The following is a 14,999-nucleotide window of genomic DNA, read 5'->3' as shown; positions in this document are numbered from 1 at the left end:
ATGCATATCAAGCGATGGCCCCAAGAAATATCCGGGCTTAATAGTTCAGCATAAATGGATAAAAGAGAGCCAAGACTAGGATAAATTAAAAGAAACATATTAGAAACATCAATGTGATGAAACCAAAAGAGGAAAAAGAAAGAATAAAATAAAATGTGAAATAAAAGATGTGTTAGCAGAGATCAGTGAGAGGTGAAGAATGAATTCGGTACCACAGAGACCATACTTTGTAAAAGGTGGCCATAATGTCAGTTGGTAAGCTCGAAATGCATTCCTTTGAGGCCACAAAATGAACACGAGCACAGAGGGCCGTTAATCAGGGAGCAATTTTTGATTTCCCATTTTTGCCAATCAGGGACTTTGCGAAATTATATATATGGACTATTAGCTTGTCTTGATATTTGCTTGCGGACAATACTGGGGCACTCGAGTGCTACAGAAACATCTGGTGACAGGGAAAGACCTGTGATATCAGGTACCCATAGTTGGTCCCAATAAGACTCACTAATATGGCACTACCACCATGTATGATAACGCGTACCCTCCTCACCACAGTGTCTCCGGTAGGAGCTCGCTATCAATGGAAATATGGTGTGATGCCAAGTCAGCACCAGGTATCATCTTGTATATACCTTACAACACTTTTTTCCTTTATGGCCACACTTACATAAGCTACAGCTTTTCAGAACCTAATAGTGAACCATCCCTTGTCATCAACAGTGGATGAAAAATTGGTCTTCCAAGCTAATTCATGAAGTTCCTGGTCAGGAGGAGTGGGGCCAGAATGGAGTAATGTAGGGAGAAGATGTTGCCTTTCTGGCCTATTGAGTACATACAAAGGTGCTCAAATGGAGGCAGCATCCATAGAGTATGAGAAGTAAACTGATAATTAACAAAGCTAACAATTAGCATGTATTAATAGTGACACAAGGAGGGGAGTGAGCAGCGAGTTTGAAAGTCCATAGACACTGTTGGAGCAAATGTACCTTTTCACATGTTTTAAACCTGTCCATCTGTAACTCCTGCCAACAAGAGGCCATAATGCCACTATAACCTTGGGGAAATAAAGGGTGATTCCAAATAGGGGACAGATGAGAGCGGTGCAGAACAAATGCCAGAAGGGCTGATGGTCCGGCCACGCGGAGAGACCAGGGCTGGCTGAGCAGCTCTTCTCAGCTGCCTAGCTCACAGAAATGGGCTCACCAAGCAGCTCCACCTGCCAGCACTCTGATCGGCTGCCTTAACATGCAGAGAGATGGAAGCCCCCGTGACTAGTGGCAAGCCCTCGTTAGCCGTGACCATGCCTCACACACTACTTTTCCAGGACCGTTTCACATTCCCAGTCTGTCCCTCTCAGTCACTCTGATTATCCCAAACACTCTGATTATCCCAAACTGCATTCACAGCATAATTTTATGAGATACTCAAAATCAAACAAGTTTCTTGCATAAACACAGTGGCCCTCATTCCGAGTTGTTCACTCGCAAGCTGCTTTTAGCAGCATTGCACACGCTAAGCCGCCGCCTACTGGGAGTGAATCTTAGCTTAGCAAAATTGCGAACGAAAGATTCTCAAAATTGCGAATAGAAATTTATTTGCAGTTTCTGAGTAGCTCGGAACTTACTCTGCCACTGCGATCAGTTCAGTCAGTTTCGTTCCTGGTTTGATGTCACAAACACACCCAGCGTTCGCCCAGACACTCCCCCGTTTCTCCAGCCACTCCCACGTTTTTCCCAGAAACGGCAGCGTTTTTTCACACACTCCCATAAAACGGCCAGTTTCCGCCCAGAAACACCCACTTCCTGTCAATCACACTACGATCACCAGAACGAAGAAAAAACCTTGTAATGCCGTGAGTAAAATACCAAACTTCTTAGAAAATTTACTTGGTGCAGTCGCAGTGCGAACATTGCGCGTGCGCAGTTTGCAGAAAATCGCTGCGATGCGATGAAAAAGAACGAGCGAACAACTCGGAATGAGGGCCAGTATTCTAAAACCACGCCTGTCTGATACCAGAGGTCTTTAAGAACTCAGTCATAATGTCATTAAAAATTATTAAATGTGATTTAACATGACCAGTGATCGCGCTGAGCCCCAAAAAAAGTGGGTCCCAGTGACCACTCACTTTTAAAAATTGGGGTCCTACCTGTCCTTTTCTGGGTCCCATCGGAATGAATGTTCTTATTAATCTTATTAATGATTTGGAAACTACAAAAGTTTTGCAAGGGCGAGGAGGGGGGGACAATGCTGCTGGGCTGTGTAGCATACAGGACCTTCTGCACCAGAGCTGTATCTAGACATTTTGGTGCTCTTCGTCAGAAAGTGAATGCGTGCTCCCCCTCCTATAATACAAAGCAAGGACAGTGCACGCCTTAGCAAAAATTTAGGGCCGTGGCTTCGTGGGGAAGGGGCGTGGCCACATAATTGTGCCAATTCACAATACACCACACAGTAGTGCCGCTTATACACATTGCACCAGGTAGAACCTCCTATACACACTGCGCCAGGTAGAGCACATTATACACTTTGTGCCAGGCAGAGCACGTTATACACTTTGTGTCAGGCAGAGCACATTATACACATTGCGCCAGGCAGAGCACATTATACACATTGCACCAAGGAGAACCTTCTATACACACTGCGTCAGGTAGAGCACGTCATACACTTTGTGCCAGGTAGAGCACGTCATACACTTTGTGCCAGGTAGAGCACGTTATACACTTTTTGTGCCAGGTAGAGCACATTATACACATTGTGCCAGGCAGAGCACATTATACACATTGTGCCAGGCAGAGCACATTATACACATTGCACCAGGCAGAGCACATTATACACATTGCGCCAGGTAGAGCACGTTATACACTTTGTGTCAGGCAGAGCACATTATACACATTGTGCCAGGCAGAACACATTATACACATTGCTCCAGGTAGAGCACGTTATACACTTTGCGCCAGGCAGAGCACGTTATACACATTGCACCAGGCAGAGTAAGTTATACACATTGCACCAGGCAGAGCACGTTATACACATTGCACCAGGCAGAGCAAGTTATACACATTGCACCAGGGAGAACCTTCTATACACACTGCGTCAGGTAGAGCACGTCATACACTTTGTGCCAGGTAGAGCACGTCATACACTTTGTGCCAGGTAGAGCACGTTATACACTTTGTGTCAGGCAGAGCACATTATACACATTGTGCCAGGCAGAGCACATTATACACATTGCGCCAGGTAGAGCACGTTATACACTTTGTGTCAGGCAGAACACATTATACACTTTGTGTCAGGCAGAGCACATTATACACATTGCACCAGGCAGAGCACATTATACACATTGCTCCAGGTAGAGCACGTTATACACTTTGCGCCAGGCAGAGCACGTTATACACATTGCACCAGGCAGAGTAAGTTATACACATTGCACCAGGGAGAACCTTCTATACACACTGCGTCAGGTAGAGCACGTCATACACTTTGCGCCAGGCAGAGCACATTATACACATTGCACCAGGTAGAGCACGTTCTACACTTTGCACCAGGCAGAGCACGTTATACACATTGCACCAGCCAGAGCACGTTATACACTTTGCACCAGGCAAAGCACATTATACACATTGCACCAGGCAGAGCACGTTATACACATTGCACCAGGCAGAGCACGTTATACACATTGCACCAGGCAGAGCAGGTTATACACTTTGCGCCAGGCAGAGCACGTTATACACTTTGTGTCAGGCAGAGCACATTATACACATTGCACCAGGCAGAGCACATTATACACATTGCGCCAGGTAGAGCACATTATACACTTTGCGCCAGGCAGAGCACATTATACACATTGCACAAGGCAGAACACATTATACACATTGCGCCAGGTAGAGCACGTTATACACTTTGCGCCAGGCAGAGCACGTTATACACATTGCACCAGGCAGAGCACGTTATACACATTGCACCAGGCAGAGCACATTATACACATTGCGCCAGGCAGAGCACGTTATACACTTTGCGCCAGGCAGAGCACGTTATACACATTGCACCAGGCAGAGCACGTTATACACATTGCACCAGGACAATAATGTAAAATGTGCAGTGGAAAACGTCAAAATTAACATTTAATGATGTGAATGTAAACCTATAGTTCAGTGCTTCTCTAGCCGGGATGCATTAAATTTACCAGTTGTCTGAATCCCGACAGCCGTCTCAGTGCCGGCGCCGGAATCCCGGCCTATGTAAGTATACCTACATCGTTACTTTTGGGGCTGGGGGGGTTACTTTAAACGACCCCTGGGGTGGTTAAGATTAGGCTGCGAGGAAGGGGGGGGCGGTGTTAGGGTTAGGCTGTGGGGAAGGGGGTTAGGAACCCATGGGGAGGGTTAGGGTTAGGCTGCGGGGAGGGAGGGTTACGGGGTAGGGTAGAGGAGAGAACAGCTCCAACTCATCCTGTCAGCTTTCCAATCTTCGTGATCCCGGCTTTGGTCTTCTGAATTTGCACCAAAGTGCTCGGAGCGCTATGGAGAAGCAAGCACTTTAAAGTGTGGCCGCTGTCGCGATGGTTTGTACCTGCTTTTAATAGGATCAATCCTTTAGTGAGGACTGAGGACCTGATTTGAGAAGCACTGGAATAAATAGCTACAGTATAACACCACGATGAGTAACTAGTGTAAACCATTAATATTATGCTTACCCTAGGTTACAATTGCACTTAGCAGCATACCACTCTAGTACATATGATTGCGTGTACCATACTGCTATTCTCTCCTTACTCACCTGGCTGCATGCTGGGTAACTGCAGCTGATTCCATCCTATATACCAGGGGCTCTTATGATTATTACCAGGGGCTATGATATTATAGGCATTACTGAAACTTGGTGGGATGAATCTCATGATTGGACAGTCAATCTAGAGGGCTATACACTGTTTAGGAAAGACAGACTAAATAAAAAGGGTGGAGGGGTGTGTCTGTACGTAAAGCCGTTTTTAAAACCCAATATATGGGAAGATATTCAGGAGGGGACTGTAGACACTGTTGAGACATTATGGGTAGAAATTGCATGCGGGGAAAAAGGAACAAAAAAGTTAGTATTGGGTGTATGCTATAGGCCGCCTGGTATCAACGCATCTGATGATGAATTGTTACTAAAGCAAATTGAAAAAGCAGCAGGAGTAGGAGACATAGTAGTGATGGGAGATTTTAACTATCCAGAGATAAACTGGAAAAACGATTCATGTGATACTGCTAGGGGCAGTATGTTTTTAAACACACTAAATGATAACTACCTAGTCCAACTAATTGAGGAACCAACTAGGTACAATGCAATCTTAGACCTGGTATTAACAAACAATCAGGATTTGGTATCGGGTATTATAGTAGGGGAACCCATAGGAAACAGCGACCACAATATGGTCACATTCAATATTAGTTTCTACAAACAGCCCTATACTGGCTCAACTAGGACTTTAAACTTTAGCAAAGCAAATTTTGAAAAGATGAGGGTATTTTTCAGGGATATTGAATGGGAAGGTTTGTTTTTAGGAAAAAATACTACGGAGAAATGGGAGGTACTAAAATTCCTGCTAGCTAAAAATACACTCAAATATATTCCTATGAGTAGCAAAAAAGGGAATAAAAATCATAAACCGATGTGGCTTAACAAAAAGATTAAGGAACTTATGGGCAAGAAAAGGCAAGCATTTAAAAAATACAAATCTGACGGGGAAGCAGAGTCATTTCAGCACTATAAGGAATGTAACAAAAATTGCAAAAAGGAAATAAGAGCGGCTAAAGTAGAAACTGAAAAACTAGTAGCAAAGGAAAGCAAAGCGAATCCCAAAAAATTCTTTAAATACATTAATAGCAAGAGATTAAAAAGGGAGAGTATAGGCCCTTTGAAAGACAAGTTGGGAGTCTTAAGCAAAAATGATAATGACATAGCGGACACACTAAATGAGTTTTTTTCAACAGTATTCACTAGAGAGGACCCAATTCAGGGACTGACACACAATCTCAATAATGACAATATCACACTGATAGGTACTTATTTAAGCGAGGAAGTAGTCTGTGACCGATTAAAACATTTAAAGATTAGGGGCGTGGCCTGATTGGATATGGAGTAGGACGTGTTCTCCTAGCTCCCCAGCCAACAATATCCTGACTAGATCCTGTTGCCCCTGAGTGACTACCTAAGTGGCCCTGGACAGCTGTCTGAATACCTGCTGTCTGATCTGGGCTACGTTATACTGGGATTCTGTGCCCTGTGTCCCTGCTAGGACTGTTTATAAGAGTGTGCTGGACCCGACCTGCATGAGACCGGCGCCATCTTGGACGGCGCTACCCGAGAGCTGTACCACTCCTCTCCCACCCGGCTTGCCTAATATACCTCACGGCCGGCGAGAGTGTGGCACGGGGGCCCCGCCGCTTGTATAACTCGTCGCTCCGCTCCTCTTCCCCGCCGGACGGCCGGGACACTTGTCGCGGCTGAGCTGACTGCAGGGAGCCGCCGGGCGCCATCTTGCGATTGGCGGGCCGCGTGCACGGAGCTCCGCCGCCCGCCCCTGACAGTCCTGGGTGAAATCTGGATGTGGAACAGCCCGTGCGCTGGCCGGAGAGTACCCCCGCTGTATGGTTGACGAGCCTTGCCCCCCCTGAGTGATATAACACCGGCTGCACTGTTTGTGGGGTTTTCCGGGCGCCATCTTGTGGTTGGCAGAGGGCTCGGTTCAGCTCCTGACCACACCTCTCCTGCTGGAAGTGTCTCTCACATATTATTTGAGCTGCTGAACCTGACTGAAGGCTGGAGACTAATACTGAGAGCCCTGCATTGCTCTACCTCAGCAACAATACCAAGATTACTGGTCCTTCTATATATATATATTTGTCCCGCACCTCTTGGCCCTCTCACAACGTGCTAGTACCTGCACCCCCTCTCTTTGCCTGCATTGCTTTGATATATATCTGGTCGGGTACGGCGGCATTGTGTTATCCAAAATGGTGAAAGGCCGCCAACAAAACGCGGCGGCGGGCGCAATGGAGAAGTTAGTTCGCAATCCCGGTCCCCAACAACAGAGTAGGGAAACTACACAAGATGAGTCTTCACCCCCCTCTCCTGCACACAGTTATGCCTCATCAGAACCGCCCGATGCTGCGTTACAAAGAGTGTTGGATGCCGTGACAGCTAGTGAGGCCCGCTTGGCTGATAAAATTGGACAGGTGCAGTCCGACCTCTCCATTATCCATCAAGACCTGCAAAGGGTGAGAGAGAGGGTGGGTGAGGCTGAAACCCGTATCTCCAATGTCGAGGATACTGTCACCCCGCTGGGACGGCGAACTGATACTTTGGAGTCTCAGATGACTGATGTGCGCAAAAAACTAACGGATATGGAGGGACGCTTACGTCGCAATAATGTCCGTTTCATCGGTTTGCCCGAGAAGGAGGAGGGCTCGTCTCCTGAGGAATTTCTAGAAACATGGCTTCGGAAGGCATTTGGATCCGATGAATTCTCGCCTCATTTCACCATAGAACGAGCTCATAGAGTTCCGATGCGCCCATTGCCACCGGGGGCTCCGCCTCGTACCTTCATCGCCAAGTTCCTCCACTTCCGCGACCGGGACACTGTTCTGAAACTTGCTCGCACGAAAGGCCCCCTAAAGTGGAACGGGTCGCCTATATCGGTCTTCCCAGACTTCGCGATGGAGGTGCAGAAAGATAGAGCTCAATTTCTGCCTGTTAAGAGGAGACTCCGGGAACTTGATCTGCCATACGCCATGCTCTTTCCATCACGATTACGAGTGGTAGCTGATGGGGAAACCAAATTTTTTGCGGCTCCTCGAGAGGCGATGGTATGGCTGGATAGACGCTTCCCGGCGAGAAGTGCTCTTGCTGATCCGTGATTAATTCCCGTGACTTTAGTTGCAAGAGATTCTTTGTACGGGATAAGATTATCTGCATATATACTGGGGGGAATGCAGGATGTGGGAAAAATGTTTAAGTATCTAAATGCTGCTCCCTGAGGATGTGAGGGTGGTGGGGGGGATAATTATTTACCTGATTTTCTGTTTTGGTACTCTCCTCATACTGACCAATTACTATACTTATATTGCTGAGATGCGGGAGAGGGGGGGCTGGGGGAGAGGAGGGATATATCTATGGTCCGAATATATCCGATTGTATTTTGTTCTAAGTCCCGGGGGGAGACTTTGTATGTTTGCCCCTTTTTCTATCTTAAAGGGGTGATTTAGTCTAATGGCTGGGGATGTTTTGTTTTGTTTGTGTTTTGTTTTCTCTTCTTAGGGCCATTATATTCTTGGCTCCACCCAGAGTATAACTCGTTGTGTGCTCTGGGTTTGAGCCGGTGTTAGGTTAAGGGATCCAGGTATGCTGCAGGTTGGGAGTAGTGTACAGGGTGGGGGGAGGGGGGAAGTTCAAGGCTACGGTTATTGTTTGTATGGATGTTTGGAATTTGAGTATGTATGGCTTACGAATCTATTCATTGAGCGGTGGTGCCTTGTACTTGTATGCAGTGAGGGGGGATCTGGCTGGCCGTGGGCTGTAGCCCCTATTATTATCACAACGACCCATCATGGTTGGACTTAGGATGTTGGCATGGAATGTGCGGGGACTCAATGACAAGATTAAACGATCTCTGGTGCTTAGACAAATTAAACAGTATGCTGCTGATGAGATATGTCTTACGGAGACCCACCTGGTGGGCAGCAAGACACTGGCCATTAAAAGACCTTGGGTGGGGTGGGCATTCCATTCTACACACACCTCTGCCTCTCGGGGAGTCTCTATCCTTGTAAAGAAGTCTGTTCCCTTTGTGGTGGAGTCAGTACAAACGGACCCATGGGGGAGATATGTGTTTTTGAAGTGTAAGATCCACTGTACCCCTTTGCTTTTACTGTCCGTGTATGTGCCCCCCCCGTACTCTTCCGATGTCTTGAAAAAAGTTGCAGGGTTTATGGCATTGTCACCGGGAATACCTGTGGTTTGTATGGGGGATTTCAACAATGTATTAGATAAAGCGATGGATAGATTCTCTACTAATCCCTCTGGCCCACATTCTGGTAGGAATAGCTTTGCTGATGTTGTGTCGGGGCTGGGCCTGGTCGATCCCTGGAGACTGAGACATCCATCTGTTAAACAATATTCATGTTTCTCACATTCCCACTCCTCGTTCTCTAGGATTGACCTGGCTCTTCTCTCGAGAGATCTGATTCCTAGGGTTCGGGATAGCAAATATGAGACTAGGGGTATATCGGATCACTCCCCTTTAACATTGATCCTGGATTTTAATTGCTCTAGAGGCCAGGCAGTATGGAAGTTTAATCCGTTCTGGCTAGTACATATGGGAGATGGCTCCGACTTGGTGGCTGCGTGGCGGGAATTTTTCGAGATAAACACGGCTGGGCAGCCTATCTCTAATATATGGGATGCGTTTAAGGCCTTTTTGCGGGGAACCCTAATTAAACGAGTGGCTAATTTAAAAAACTTTTTCAGGCACCGGGAGTCCGAACTGGAGACCCTAAGTGTTGCTGCAGAAGCACAATATTTACAAGATTGTTTAGATAGTTCCAAATCTGCATGGTTGTCAGCTCAGGGGGAATGGAGGGAATATCTAATGGAAAAAGACTCAGCATAGACTCCTCTTCTCCTCTCACGCCTTTTACGCCTCCGGGGATAGGCCGGGATCATATCTAGCCTCCCTGGCACGGGGTGAGAGATCCTCTAATACTGTGGCTGAAATTGAGGCCTCAGACGGTACCACTTTATCGCAGACCCCACAGATTGCGTCGGAATTCGTGTCGTATTATAGGCGATTATACAGTTCTAAACTAGAATGTACCCCGATACAATTAGACGAATATCTACAGACTATACAGCTCCCCTCGCTGACCTGTGAGGCGCATGACTTCCTCGAAGCACCTATCTCGCCAGAGGAGATTGTGGCTGCGATTAATGCTGCTCCCAATGGGAAGGCTTCGGGGCTAGACGGCATACCGTCTGAGCTATACAAACGACATTTAGATTTTTTTGTCCCCCAATTACTTGAGTTATATAATGAGATATTCACACAGGAATCCCTCCCTTTATCTATGGCAGAGGCATTGATTATCGTCCTTCCGAAGCCCGATAAGGACCATAGGAAGGTTGATTCTTATAGACCTATCTCCCTTCTACCGACCGACATTAAAATTCTGGCCAAAGTCCTGGCATGTAGATTAAATCAGGTCATTACGCAGCTCATACACCCAGATCAGACGGGGTTTATGCCCAATAAATCTACATCCATTAATCTTAGACGATTATTTACCCATCTCCAGGTCTCCCGTGAGGCTCCCTCATCCATAGTAGTATCATTGGACGCCGCTAAGGCCTTTGACTCCGTGGAATGGGAGTATTTGTGGAGGGTCATGCACAAGTTTGGTATAGGCCCTAGCTTTATCAAATTCGTCCGATTGATGTATTCCTCTCCCCTGGCTAGGGTGGCAGTGAACGGTTTTGTATCACATTCCTTTCCATTGTCTAGAGGTACTCGTCAGGGATGCCCATTGTCCCCTACCCTGTTTGCTATAGCCATTGAACCCCTTGCATGCCTTCTGCGAGCGAACCCTGAGTTTTTTGGATATACTGTAGGCACCAGGGAGGAGAAAATAGCACTATATGCCGATGATATCCTGCTATTTGTGGATCGCTATGCTGAGTCTATGCCTAAGATTTTAGATATTGTTGATCAGTTCGGATGTTACTCCGGGCTCCTGATCAACTGGGAGAAATCCTTCATTATCCCGCTTCAGGGCGAGGTCCCTGCCTCCCCATTGGTTGATCTCCCACTAAGATGGGTAAATTCCTTTAAATATCTGGGCATTTGGGTATCTAACGATAAATTTACTTCCCTTAATATTACACCGCAAATATCTTATCTTCGCAATAAAGTGAAGGTCTGGGGGAAACTGCCCCTGACAGTTACAGGGAGGGTTAACATGGTGAAAATGGTTTTTCAACCCAAACTCCTGTACATTCTACAACAATCCCCAGTATACATCCCCCAGAAAACTTTCAAACAGATAGATGGGTTGCTGTCCTCCTTGGTCTGGGCTAGTAAACGGGCACGGTTGGCACTTAATACTTTGACCAGGCCCAAAACCTCAGGGGGGCTGGCTCTTCCCAACTTTCGTTTTTATTACTTTGCAGCACAATTAGCACATCTATGGGAATGGGTTAATGAGTCTGACACTTCGAGTCTGCACTCACAGTTGGTAATGCAGGAATACCTAGGTGGTTCCCCGTTGAGACTGCTTCTCTGTGGAAGCGTCAAAATGTCGACACTACCACTCATAAAACAATATATTACAGTTTGGAGGCTGGCACACCGGATATTGCAAGGACAGGGCATTGATCCCGACACTCCGCTGGACAATAAATATGGATTGCCGGAGTTGTGTCAGCTTCAAGTCAGGGAGGTGTGGGAACCATGGGGAGTAACTTCACTGGGACACTTATACACTGATGGGTTTTTTAGATCCTTCCAGCAGATTCAACAGGAATTTAACGTCCCCTCTGCGTATTTTTTTCGCTTCCTCCAATTGCGGCATGCCATGTCTGCCCAATTCCCCGATGGCCCGCCGGCGCTTACTGATTCCCCGGTTAAACTGCTGCTGCAGACGGTGGGATCCGGTCATTTAGTTTCTAAAATATACGGCCGTTTACTTCAAATGCATCATATAGACCCCCTTAGCTCCCTCAAGACCAAGTGGGAGTCTGATCTAGGACCAGTGTCGGATGATCTATGGGAGGGTGCTCTGGGATCGTGCCGGCTCTCAACATCATCTGTCCGATATCAACAGATTCAGTTGTTCGTGTTACACAGGGTATATATGTCCCCTCTGAGATTGTCGCATATAGGGGGATCCCACAGTTCAAAATGTCCCAAATGTGGCAGTCTGGGAGCAGACTTTTGGCATATGATATGGCTATGTCCCTTGGTGTCGATTTTTTGGGAGGAGGTTATACGTACTATAGTTGATACGGGTATCCCCTCTACCGTACTTACACCTATATCTTGTATATTAGCAACGATAGATGAAGAAGTTCTAGATCCGCCCAGTCGACGCTATGTTGTCAACCTCTGTGCTTTGGCCAAGGTTTGCGTAGCCAGATTATGGATGGCTAATGAAGCCCCAGCACCAAAATCTTGGATTGCTCTGGTTAATACCTGTGTCATACATGAAAAATTTGTATATCTGGCCAGGAATGCGGAAAAAAAGTTTATTGCTATATGGGGAAAGTGGATGAGCTCTCGCTATTGCGCTTCACGGATGACTACTGCTGAGCCCTAGATTTATTTAACTAACTGATGCGAGAGATTTATGTGGGAGATCCCTGGGGTGGGTGGTCCATGGTCAGCCGGGTTCAAGTGCAGGATACTGCCGTGATAAAGTATACTACGATGTGTGTATAATATATAGTAAATCTGGGTCATCACTGCTCTGTTTCTATATATGACTTTGAATGGGTTACATAACATCACGTCATACTATGCTTTGTATGTAATATCGTAAGCATGTGGTTGAATGTACTAATTTTTATTTGTTTAATTGTTTTAGTTATCTGATTTATGTTCGTTATGTTTTGCCATAGGCAATGTTTGAATGTTAAAGCATTGTAAAAACCAATAAAAACTTATTGAATTTAAAAAAAAACATTTAAAGATTAATAAATCACCAGGGCCCGATGGTATTCATCCAAGGGTTCTAATGGAGCTTCACTCTGAACTGGCAAAACCGCTATCTTTGATCTTTGAGGATTCAGTTATATCAGGTATGGTTCCCAAAGACTGGCGTATAGCGGAAGTAGTGCCTATATTCAAAAAGGGAAGTAAAGCTGAACCAGGTAATTATAGACCAGTTAGTCTTACATCTATAGTGGGGAAAGTATTGGAAGGTATTCTAAGAGATAGTATTCAGAAGTTCCTTGAAACCAATAAGGTCATTAAAAGGAATCAACATGGGTTTATGAAGGACAGATCCTGTCAAACCAACTTTACTTGGCTTTTATGAAACAGTAAGCGCAAACCTAGATCAGGGAAAGACGTGGATGTAATCTTTTTAGACTTTGCCAAAGCGTTCGATACTGTACCACACATGAGACTTATATACAAGCTACAAGAATCAGGGCTAGGAAGCACAATATGCACTTGGGTCAAAAACTGGTTAGATAATAGGAAGCAGCGCGTTGTGGTTAATGGATCTTTTTCAACTTGGACTGAAGTGCTAAGTGGTGTGCCGCAAGGCTCAGTATTAGGACCGCTATTGTTCAATATTTTCATTAACGACCTAACAGAAGGTCTAGAGAGCATGGTGTCAAGTTTTGCAGATGATACCAAATTGTGTAAGGCTATAAATATAAATACAGAGGAGGATGCCGAGTCTCTTCAGAACGACTTAGTTAAATTAGAAGCATGGGCAGCCAAATGGAGAATGCGCTTCAACACAGACAAGTGTAAGGTAATGCACTGTGGTAACAAGAACAAAAATTACACCTACCTACTAAATGGGGTAAAATTAGGGGATTCTGTACTGGAAAAGGACTTAGGTGTCCTCATAGATAGCAAGCTAAGCAGTAGTACCCAAAGTAGGACTGCAGCAAAGAAGGCTAATAAGATATTAGCATGCATAAAACGGGGTATTGATGCTAGGGACGAGAGTATTATACTCCCGTTATATAAATCACTAGTGAGGCCACACCTTGAATACTGTGTACAGTTCTGGGCACCGTACTACATAAAGGATATCCTGGAGCTTGAAAAGGTACAGAGGAGGGCGACCAAACTAATTAAGGGCATGGAGACTATGGAATACAAGGAAAGGCTTGAAAGACTAGGCATGTTTACATTGGAAAAGCGGAGACTAAGAGGGGATATGATCAACATCTACAAATATATAAGGGGACAATACACAGAGCTTGCGCGGGACCTGTTTTTGGTTAGATCAACACAGAGGACTCGTGGACACTCGCTCAGGTTAGAGGAAAGGAGATTCCGCACAATACAGCGTAAAGGCTTTTTCACGGTAAGGACAATACGTTTTTGGAATTCCCTGCCCGAGGGAGTTGTAATGGCGGAATCTGTCAACACCTTTAAGAATGGGTTAGATAAATTCCTATTGGATAAGGATATCCAGGGGTATGGTGCATAGTCATGCATTATAGTTACTATAAATAGGGATAAAATGCAATGGCTGACAGCAGCATCAGTCAGAAATTTTAGTCAAATCATCATGCATAGGACACCACAAATAGGTTGAACTCGATGGACAATTGTCTTTTTTCAACCTCAGATACTATGTTACTATGTCACTATGTTACTATGTTTATGATGTGCTGGTGGTCAATGTGCATGAAATCCAAAGTCCAGAGCAGGGAGTGCTGCTGGCCTGCTGGGGGGGTGCCGGAGTCCGTGGGGGGGGGACGACACTTTGAACACCGGGGGGCCGGATAGTGGGTGATCTGCTCCATGCGCCTGCCTACTCCTGACCGGCGTAGTGCACAGCGTGCGTGTGCAGCACTCACTTCCGGACTTCACAGGCAGCAGGGAGTGGACCCTGCACCCATATAGCGCCATGACAACAACGGGCACCGAGCGCTTTAGGCGGCGTGTGGCACAGGACACAGACAGCGCTGCTGGCCAGAGTGCGTCCAGCGTTTTTTTATTTTTGGGTCCACACTGTCCGTTCTGGGGTAAAATACGTGCTATAGCACGTTTTTGCGATCACTGATGACAAACATTTGCAATGCTTATCAAATTAAATAGGGATAAGAAATTTACATAAACGAATATAAATGCAAAATTGTTTCTTTACATTAAAATAGATTTAAAAAAAGCAGAGTAATATGCCTACTTATAATGTCTCAACTCTAGAATACTGTATATCAGAGGAGAGACCAAGGAGTCGTTGGGAAGGAGTGGCTGACGCGATTCATATCAACAAGGC

At 45.8% G+C, this 14,999-nt stretch overlaps 1 protein-coding gene across 1 annotated transcript in view; it reads left to right on the top strand.

The window, feature by feature from the left end:
* The window catches only part of RYR3 (ryanodine receptor 3), a 1,295,770-nt gene that overhangs the window by 571,195 nt on the left and 709,576 nt on the right, over positions 1–14,999 (top strand).

This window comes from Pseudophryne corroboree, chromosome 12, assembly GCF_028390025.1.
Source record: "Pseudophryne corroboree isolate aPseCor3 chromosome 12, aPseCor3.hap2, whole genome shotgun sequence".
Taxonomy (NCBI): domain Eukaryota; kingdom Metazoa; phylum Chordata; class Amphibia; order Anura; family Myobatrachidae; genus Pseudophryne; species Pseudophryne corroboree.
This window is presented reverse-complemented; position numbering and strand designations above follow the sequence as displayed.